Consider the following 9,285-nt stretch of genomic DNA (forward strand, 5'->3'; position numbering starts at 1 on the left):
ATGAATGCTCTAGGTGTGCACCAGCTTGACTTCTCTGTGTTCAACGAGTTGTGTAGGTGTTGTCTTCAGCTATCCAAGCCTTACCATTGATGCGTGGAGAGCAACCAATAGCTCTGGGATTTCCCAGGTTGTTTGGGAGTTCAGTCATTGATAAGCAAGCTATAAGAACTTTATAGCTTGGAGTCCCTTTGGCCAGGAACTCAACTAGATATAACCCATTCCTGGTACTGGAAGATTCATTTGATGACAAGAGACATCCACTTGGGGATGTCTCCCCCATTATTTCGCAGCTTTATTTAGGTCACATTCATATATGTATGTATTTCAGGAAACTTCTACTATATTAGGTTATTGTATGTCCCCTCAAATAGCTCTTAGGTTAGCTGTTCCTCCCCATATTCCCATCCTTTACCCTCTCCTCTCTCACTCTCCCCATTTGGTTGTCCTGTTCGAGTCTCCCCAACTTATCCATCCGTAACTATTTGTTCTATTTACCCTTCCTAGGGAGAAACATCTCCCTCCACACCAGTTCCTTACTGTATACCTGTCCTCTGTGTTATCATGCACTTAATAGCTAAAATCCACATATAAATGAATCATACAATATTTTTCATACAGGGTCTGGGTTGTCTCACTCAAGATGAATTTTTTTCAAGACACATCCATTTAGCTGAGAATTTTATGATGTCATATTTTTAGTGACTGGGTAACAATACATTGTGTAAATGTACCACATTTTCTTTATTCTTGTGTTGAAGGACATCTAGGCTGTTTCCAGTTTCTGGCTACTATGAAAGGAGCAGCACTGAACATGGTTGAGCATCCTTGGTGTATATGCCCAAGAGTGGTACAGCTGGGTTTTGAGGAAGATGGATTCCAATCTTTCTGAGGAACCACCACACTGATTTCCAAAGTGGATGTGCAAATTTGCACTCCCTCCAGCAATGGAGGCATGTTCTCCCTTTTCCATATCTTCACCAGCATTGAACTGTCATTTGTTTTCATTGATCTTAAGCATCCTAACTGGTGTAAGATAAAATATCAAAGTAGTTTTGATTTGCATTTTCCTGATGAATATGGATGTTGAACATTTTAAGTGTTTCTCAGCCATTTGAACTTACTCTTTTGAGAACTCCGTTTAGACATGTACCCCATTTTTTTGCATTTTTTAGTTTTTTACATTCCAATCCCAGTTCCCACTCCCACTCCCTCCACGTCCCCCTCTGCCCATCTGCTGCATGGAGAGGGTAAGGCCTCCCCTAGAAAGTCTACTAAGTCTGTCCCATGATGTAATTGAGGCAGGACCAAAGCACCTCTCCTGTACCCCATTTTAATTGGGTTATTTGTTTTCTCAACATTCAAGTTGGTTTTTTTAGGTTCTTTATGCATTTTAGATATTAGCCATTTATCAAATGTATAGTTGATAAAAACAAAAAAAAACTTTTTCCATTCCATTCTGAAGGCTGCTGTCTTGTCCAAATGCCAGTGTCCTTTATCTAAATGGTGGTGTCCTTTGCTGTGTAGAAGCCTCTCAGTTTGATGAGGTCCCATTTATTAACTGTTGATCTTAGTGCCCGTGGCTGGCGTACCGCAAGTTCCTCTCACTGAATTCTCTTGGCTTACTTTGAATGTCCAAATCAAGTTTCAAAACAGAAACCCAAGACGACCATTAAATCTTGTGAGATCATGCCTCTATTTGGCTCAAAACACTTCAGTGGGTCCCCATATATCTGAGAGTAAAATCAAAATGTTCCTATTTCTGTGCTCTGTTTTTAACCTCATCCAGCTTCCTCTCCCCAGCCCATGCAGCTCATCTCACTGGCATCCTCCACCCCACATGCATTCCAGTTCAGATGCTATGCTGGGAGCCTTCCCCTGCTGCTCCCACTGGTGTATGCCTCACTAAGTGCCCACTTTCCTTCACTAGGTCTTTGCTGGAGTTCATCTCCTTGGGTATCCAATGGCCACCATAACATTTTTCAGTCTCCTTTGGAACTTTTATACATTCCATTTCACCATTCTTCTTAGCACTCAGCAGCATCGAACACACTAGACATTTCGCTGTCCCATTACTCTCTGCCTTTTCCATTCTACAAGGTCAACTCCATGACAACGACGGCTTTTGTTCCCCATACCTAGAATAATCCCAAGCATCTAGTAGGCACACAAATGTTTGAGTAAATGAAGCAAATACTTGTATGAAAAACAAGTGGCTCCCTGTTCTTTATTTCCTGGGGGTTCATCGGGCACTGTTCTTACCCACCGTAATCTTTCATTACAGATATTTACATATTTGAATGGCAAATGGAGACAGACAGGAAGGGAAATAATCTCACGCTTAATCTTTCCATCTCCAGACCTGCCATTCTTCCAAAAGAAATGGCACGGTAAGGAGGGTTTGAATCAGATTACCTCTATATAGGTTCATGGTCGTTGATACTCAATCAAGGCAGCATGGTGACTTAAGAATACAGGTCGACCATTTGTCATTCTTTTTGGTTTTTGTGAAACTGGGGTTCAGTGTGTAGCCCTCGATAATCAGGTATGTTCAGCAGGCCTCCTGCTGATGCTCCTGAACAGTCCTTAATGCCCTTCTGAGTGCCCAGACCCAGGGGGTCCTCGGCTACAACACAGCCGGCAGCTCCTCAGTGCCACACAAAAGAAAGCAACCAAAGAAATCGCATCTACTGGTTCTCTATGGAACATTGCCCAGGTGAGTGATATATGCTGCCTATCTCCTATGTTTAGTGAGTGACATAATCTCAGCATCTAGAAGTGGCAAGTAGCAAGAGGCTCAAAATTAGGGCCTGGTCTGCACCGAGAGGGAGAGGGAACATTGTACGGATCTGTGCAGGATGCTCAGCCATCGGGGGAGTAATTGGACTTTGGCCCTTTTCTTATTGGCACTACCTCAGCTTCTGTGCTGAAGGATTCGGAGAAAAGGTTTGTTGTTGCAGCCTCACAAATGCATTTGAGGGCAGCTTTTTGAACAGAGTGCATGTAGGGACAAATGACAGGAATGGTAGAAGTCCTATTGGTATGCTCCTTCTGTTCCTGGGCCTCAGGCTGTGTCAGGGTTCTTTGACAGAAGTCTAATGAAAAACGATATTAGGAAATGTGAAGTGGAAATTCTGACTGCCAGAAAATATGATTTTCGCTTGCAGATACTAACAGGAAGCAGCCAGGGAGGCTGTGGAAGTTTCTACAGAGCCACTAATGGGTGGCAGGATTATTTTCAAATTGCGAGTTAGACCCTAATCAGTACTAAAGACCCAATTTGTGCCAAATATGACAACCGAAAACATTAGCCTACCCTGAAGAAGTCCTGCTGCCAATCTGTACAAATGTAATGAGGACTATAAATCTCAAATAAACACGTGCACAAGTCAATGGATAACGCTGCCTTTTGAATATGTCTAAACCATCTCATCTTCTATTTCTAGCTCCCTGGAGGGTAAGAGGACCTTTCAGGATGAGAACTGGCTGGGAATGTCTGTCTGCAATTCATCATGACCTGGAGGAACGGAACAAAAGAGCAGAGTTATTTCTGGGATACTATTGTACTTAGCTTATTTCTAAGACAACCTTAATTAAAATAACAGTTTTGAATAGCCCCTCCAGTGAATCTAACGATTGGATGCCTATTTGAAACTATGCCACACAACCTCATTCTGTCTGAATCACAGCCATGTACTCACAGAGCTACAAAGCACACATTCCATTTCATAGGCTTCCAATGACCAACATCCTCAGCACACACACACAAAACATCAAACTCACAGGATACAGCAACAAGACACAACATGTGTACAATACATTCATCTATCATAGATAAATGCATATAAATATATGTACCATACACACATGTATACATCATGCATACCAAATACAGCACACACAGATACATAGCACTTACAAACACACGTCAAACAACACACACATACACACACATATACACAACACACACAAATTTATCAACTTACATATTCATATTACCCAAAGTGTATGCCAAAATGCAAATATTGTTACAGATATAATATTCATATAACACAAACTGTATACACAATGTACATAGAAACAACTTCACATCCCTTAGAAGTACATATCCCACACTTATACCATACCCACAAGCATTAGGTACCATACAAATTCACTATGGGTACGTATGTATGTATGTATGTATGTATGTATGTATGTATATGTGTGTCTACATATAAACCACATAAAACATACCTATGTGAACATAATAACCACCATTCACAGACAAACTCACATGCTACACAAATAGGTATGCACATATATAAGATGTACATGTGTACCTCCAAAATACATACAATATATATCACATGTACATATCTACCATGTAATATTACACACGTCACATTTACATTAACTTTCTTCTAACAAAAATTCTGACATATTTTGCTTTCATCATCACTGTCCCCATGTATCTTAGGAATGAATTAAGGGAAGAAAGAAATATTATGGCTCCTGGTTTCAGAGTTAGCAGTCCGTGGGTGCTGAGTGCTGTGGGTGACAGACTAGGGCAGTTTGCGTCATGGCAGCTAGTTTAGAAGTTCCTTCAGCTTGAATATCATCAGTTTCACTTCCAGAACTTCATTCAGTCCACGCCAGCAGACCATCACACATGTGGGTTGTGTTTCAGAAATCCGATAGGTTATCTATCGTTTTCTGTTGCAAAAACATACAAGCAACTACCAGACTGATAAGTGGCTCATTGACTCACGTGTTTCCCTAGAACAACACCAGCAGAAAAATTTGAGCAAAGCAGTTTGCCTCTGTAGATATTAGGGCTCGCAGGTTTTCTTAAATAGCTGATAGGGCAAACACTTCATAATCCTTAATAAATAATTGATTTTTTCAAACACTCATAGCATTCCCTGGTTTTCACAATCCTCCCTGTAAAATTCAAGACAAAATCCAATTACTGCAGGCTCTGGCTTTGGGCACTCTTCAGCTTTGTCGAGCAGCAGGAAAAACTGTATCTACGATCTGTGATGGCCTGTTCTTGAGCTAGCCATGAGTGTAAGTGACATACAATGATGCTACAAATAAAGACTTCTTGCTCCACTTAGCAGCGCCTCTTGATGGGACAGCAACATCTTTACACTGACCACAGCAGAGATACTGTAATTCCTAAGACTATGTGAAAGATGGGCTGATCACTATGGCTACCGAAGGAAATGCTTGCCCCAAATATACACTACAGGGAGTCCGTGTGTGTGGCAGTTCATTGTAATCATTCTGGAGCCAAGTTGCCAGGAGGACAACAAATTTAGCACTCTTATTAAGCTTGTTTTTCAGTTATCCTCAAGCAAGTTTCTTAATGCCTCCACAGCCACCATTTTTTAATATGAAATTGAAAGACTAAAATAGCCTAGTTCTTGAGATTGTAAAGGAAATTAAATTAGACAAAAACGCTCTCAACAATGGCCACCCAAAAGGTATCCAGTCATAGGCTGCAGTGCAATTAATAAGAAAGAAGCCTCCAAGATTTAGATGTCCTCTTTAGGACAAGAAGATGGAAGTGTGTGAGATGAACTCCTGCTGGGCCAGCTGATCTCCTGGCCTTCCTGGAAGTCTTCTCACTGACCCTGCTTCCTGGGAGTTCCCAGCCCAGCTGTGCTTCTGCAGAGATCCAAAAGCTAGAACCAAGAAAGGTGGTTTACCATAGTAATCTTTGAAAGCATTCTCTCTCTCTCTCCCTCCCTCTCTCTCTCTCTCTCTCTCTCTCTCTCTCTCTCTCTCTCTCTCTCACACACACACACACACAGGAAGTGTCAAACATGAATATTATCCAAAGATGGAACCACCCCAAAAAGTACCTTTGTCTAGCCTACTACTATATTGTACATGTTCTTTTGTTTTTGTTTTTGTTCTTCAAGACAGGGTTTCTCTGTGCAGCCCTGACTGTCCAGGGACTCGCTTGTAGACCAGGCTGGCCTCCAACTCAGAGATTCTCCTGCCTCTGCCTCCTGAGTTCTGGGATTAAAGGTGTGCACTGCCACCACCTGGATGTATTGTACATATTCTAAGAGTCTTTCCTAGTTACCCTATGAATCTTTATCCTACCTAAAGGCCAGGATTCTTTCTATCGTAAAGGATTCAGTCTATTTGGAGACATGTTACATCACAATGACATGGGAAAAACATCAAATAGATCGGGTTTGGGGGTGTGTATATGTATATTCATGTAAGGTGGGCAGTACACACATGTGCTTGTGAATGTGCCATCCTGAATACTATCTTGAAGCTGTACATCAGGTGCCCTCCACCTTTTTTTTTTTTTTGAGGCAGGATAGCTCATTATCACATCATTCACCAAGTAGGCCAGGCTGGTTGGCCAGTGGCTTTTAGAGACCTACCTGCTTCTGCTTCCTCAGTTCCAGCATCTTTGAAGAGGACTGGCTAGTTTTGAGCTAACAAGTTTCTAAGATGAAAAACATCACAGTTCGAATGACCAGAACATTTAAAAACACTCAAATCCCAGGTTCCCTCAGGTCAAGAGAACCATGCGCTCCTATATCCAGGTTTTTTGTTTTTGTTTTTTTTAAACAGTGGTTCTGAGTATTGGCAATTCGAGGTAAGACCTTTACCAACTAAGCCAGGGGTTCCCAAGCTTCTTAATGCTATGACCCTTTAATACAGTTCCTCATGTTGTGCTGAGAGTCAGAATATTCAAGGATGTTGGGAAGGGAAGTGATTGGTTCAGCAAGTGAGGGTGGACAAGGCTACCTAGACTCAAATTTAATGTACTGTTGTTCTTTTTCATGAGTCTTTTATCTGACCCTGAGGGACAAATCCTCTGAATAAAACAATCTGCCCACTAAAGAGCAGAATTGTCTTTAGAAGAAAGGTAAGAGTTTTCAAAAGTCATGGTAGTACATCACCTCCTTTCCCTTCTTCCAATACAGTGGGCCTCAACCTTCCTGATGCTACAGCCCTTTGATACAATTTCTCCAGTTTTGGTGACTTCCAACCATAAAATTTTTCATTGCTACTTCATAACTGTAATTTTGCTACCATTATGAATCATAATGTAGCCGGGCATCGGTGGCACACGCCTTTAATCCCAGCACTCGGGAGGCAGAGGCAGGCGGATCTCTGTGAGTTCGAGGCCAGCGTGGTCTACAGAAAGAGTTCCAGGACAGCCTCCAAAACAAGACAGAGAAACCCTGTCTCAGAAAACCAAAAAAAAAAAATCATAATGTAAATGTCTGTGTTTTCTAATGGTCTTACGTGACCACTGTGAAAGAGTCAGGCCCAGCAGGTTAAGAACTGTTGCTCTAGTAGAAAGGAATCCATATTTCTATGGTATGGAAGTACAAGCCTGGTGAGACTTCAGAAAGGGAATGGAGAGAATGTCTCCAGGGAGACCATTTGAGCTGCAATGCTTTCATATCTTAGAAGACTGGTCAGTTCCAAAGTAGTCAGTGCCCCTCTCCATATTCTCAGGTAAATAAGGTAAGTCCATGTCCACCCACTGAAAAAAAACATTAAAGAATGTCATGGTGTAGGAAGGAGAAATTAGACTCATCTGTGGTCATGGAACCCATGTCATTGGTCAATAAGATTGCTGAAAGCCAGGAAGGTAAACTCACCTACGGAAGTGATGAGAGTCATTGTTTTCATTGTTTGACTTTCCATTGTCATTTGTTTTGATCTTAGGTTGCCTCTCCTCTCATTTTCTTTCTTGATACAGTCTCTCCCTGTCAACACAAAGACTGAAAAAAATTATTCATTTCATGCAAGAACAGTACACTCCCCTGCCTTTGTCTTTCTCTGCAAATTAGTGGCTCATGTTCCATTAACTAGAATGTTTTACCTTTATCTCCCTCCTATAGGTGAAGTGGGAATTTCAATGCCATTATTCTGTCCAATTCATCCTAAATAGATTCTGTTCTCATGGCACCCTTTATCTCTAGACTTCACTAAAGATAGCATTCAGCTTCACCTTCAGGCACACAATCACCCTTTCTTCATTGCTGAAGTCTTTAGAAATGTAATGACGTGTGACAAGTTTTTGACTACAGCTCCAAAAATGGCCTTTTTGTGGCCAAATGGATTGCTTGCCATTTTAGAAGCCAGTCTCTGTGTTATTTTATAATTTACTTTACAGACAAACCTGGGGGAAATACAGGTTTCCTAAACAGACAATACATGTTCTTTGTTCCAAAACTGTCTTACACAGATTGCTTACTTTTTCTAATATTATTTAAAACACAAGTTCTAAAAATTCTGTGTAACCATAAGTAGAAGTCCCCCTGTAAAGGAAGACCAGTGAGGGTGCATACAAACAATGCAGGCTAATGTTGTGACTTTTTACTGTGCCCAACTGACTTATAGAAGAAAATTTATAGAGATGTTCTTCTAGGATATTTCAGTTCCTCTGGTTAAAATATTCAAGAATGTCATTGGTTATGATTTGTTAGAGCCTGTACTATTTACACCAATAGTTGAGAAGTTTACTATCCAGGTCAGTTTCTTATTTTAAAAATAACTCTACTCCTAAAGAAGTCAATTTATTTTTCAAAGAACATATAGGTGGTAGCTGACCAAAATTAATTCAAGCCATTTGAGTTCCACTTCAGTACACGTTTCATTAACTTGTATGATTATCCAAATGCATATGTAACGTAAACTATGTCCCAATGAGACTCCTCTGTTCCAATAAGTAAAAGAGTTCTCTATATATTGATATACTAGGTCAGTTATTGTACCATGTACAGGAGTACTCTAAAAATTCATTGACCACTATATCTCTTCTCAGACCATACCCTGATAAACACCAAGCCCAGAACAATTTACCTAGGAGTGATATAAAGAAAATGCAATTTCCAAGGCACTTGTGTAAAAGATGGACATTTTTGAACATGTCTTTCAGATACCACATGGACTAGACGACAACTGATGTCTCTTTCAGAACCAAGACCCTGTCATTCTCTCACCAGCTCAAGAAATTGAAGAGACAACCTCACTCACCCTTCTAAGAGCTTCACTTCTTGCAAGGGATGGACATAGTGGGGTCCATCCACAAAGCAATATGAAAATAGTGCATCCTGATTTCAAAACCTCTGAGAAGCCAGTATCTTCTCTGTACAAGCTTCCAATGAATTTGAGGCATTAAATCTATACATGACCACTCTTTGATTACAGTGAGATGCAGATTTATGGCTAAGTACTTTTTTGTTTGTTTGTTTGAGACTGGGTTCCTCTGTGGCTTTGAAGGCTGTCCTGGAACTAGCTCTTGTAGACCAGGCTAAT

General features: G+C 40.8%; 1 long non-coding RNA gene across 1 annotated transcript; it reads right to left on the reverse strand.

The window, feature by feature from the left end:
* Positions 1-1,316: 1,316 nt before the first annotated feature.
* Positions 1,317-8,089, reverse strand: LOC121143302. Its single transcript, XR_005880509.1, has 3 exons — positions 7,623-8,089; positions 4,748-4,920; positions 1,317-3,514 (listed from the first exon to the last, which is right to left on the reverse strand). It is a non-coding gene; the product is annotated as an uncharacterized LOC121143302 (long non-coding RNA).
* Between the last annotated feature and the right edge of the window lie 1,196 nt (positions 8,090-9,285).

This window comes from Mesocricetus auratus, unplaced genomic scaffold (genome assembly GCF_017639785.1).
Source record: "Mesocricetus auratus isolate SY011 unplaced genomic scaffold, BCM_Maur_2.0 Super-Scaffold_100011, whole genome shotgun sequence".
NCBI lineage: Eukaryota > Metazoa > Chordata > Mammalia > Rodentia > Cricetidae > Mesocricetus > Mesocricetus auratus.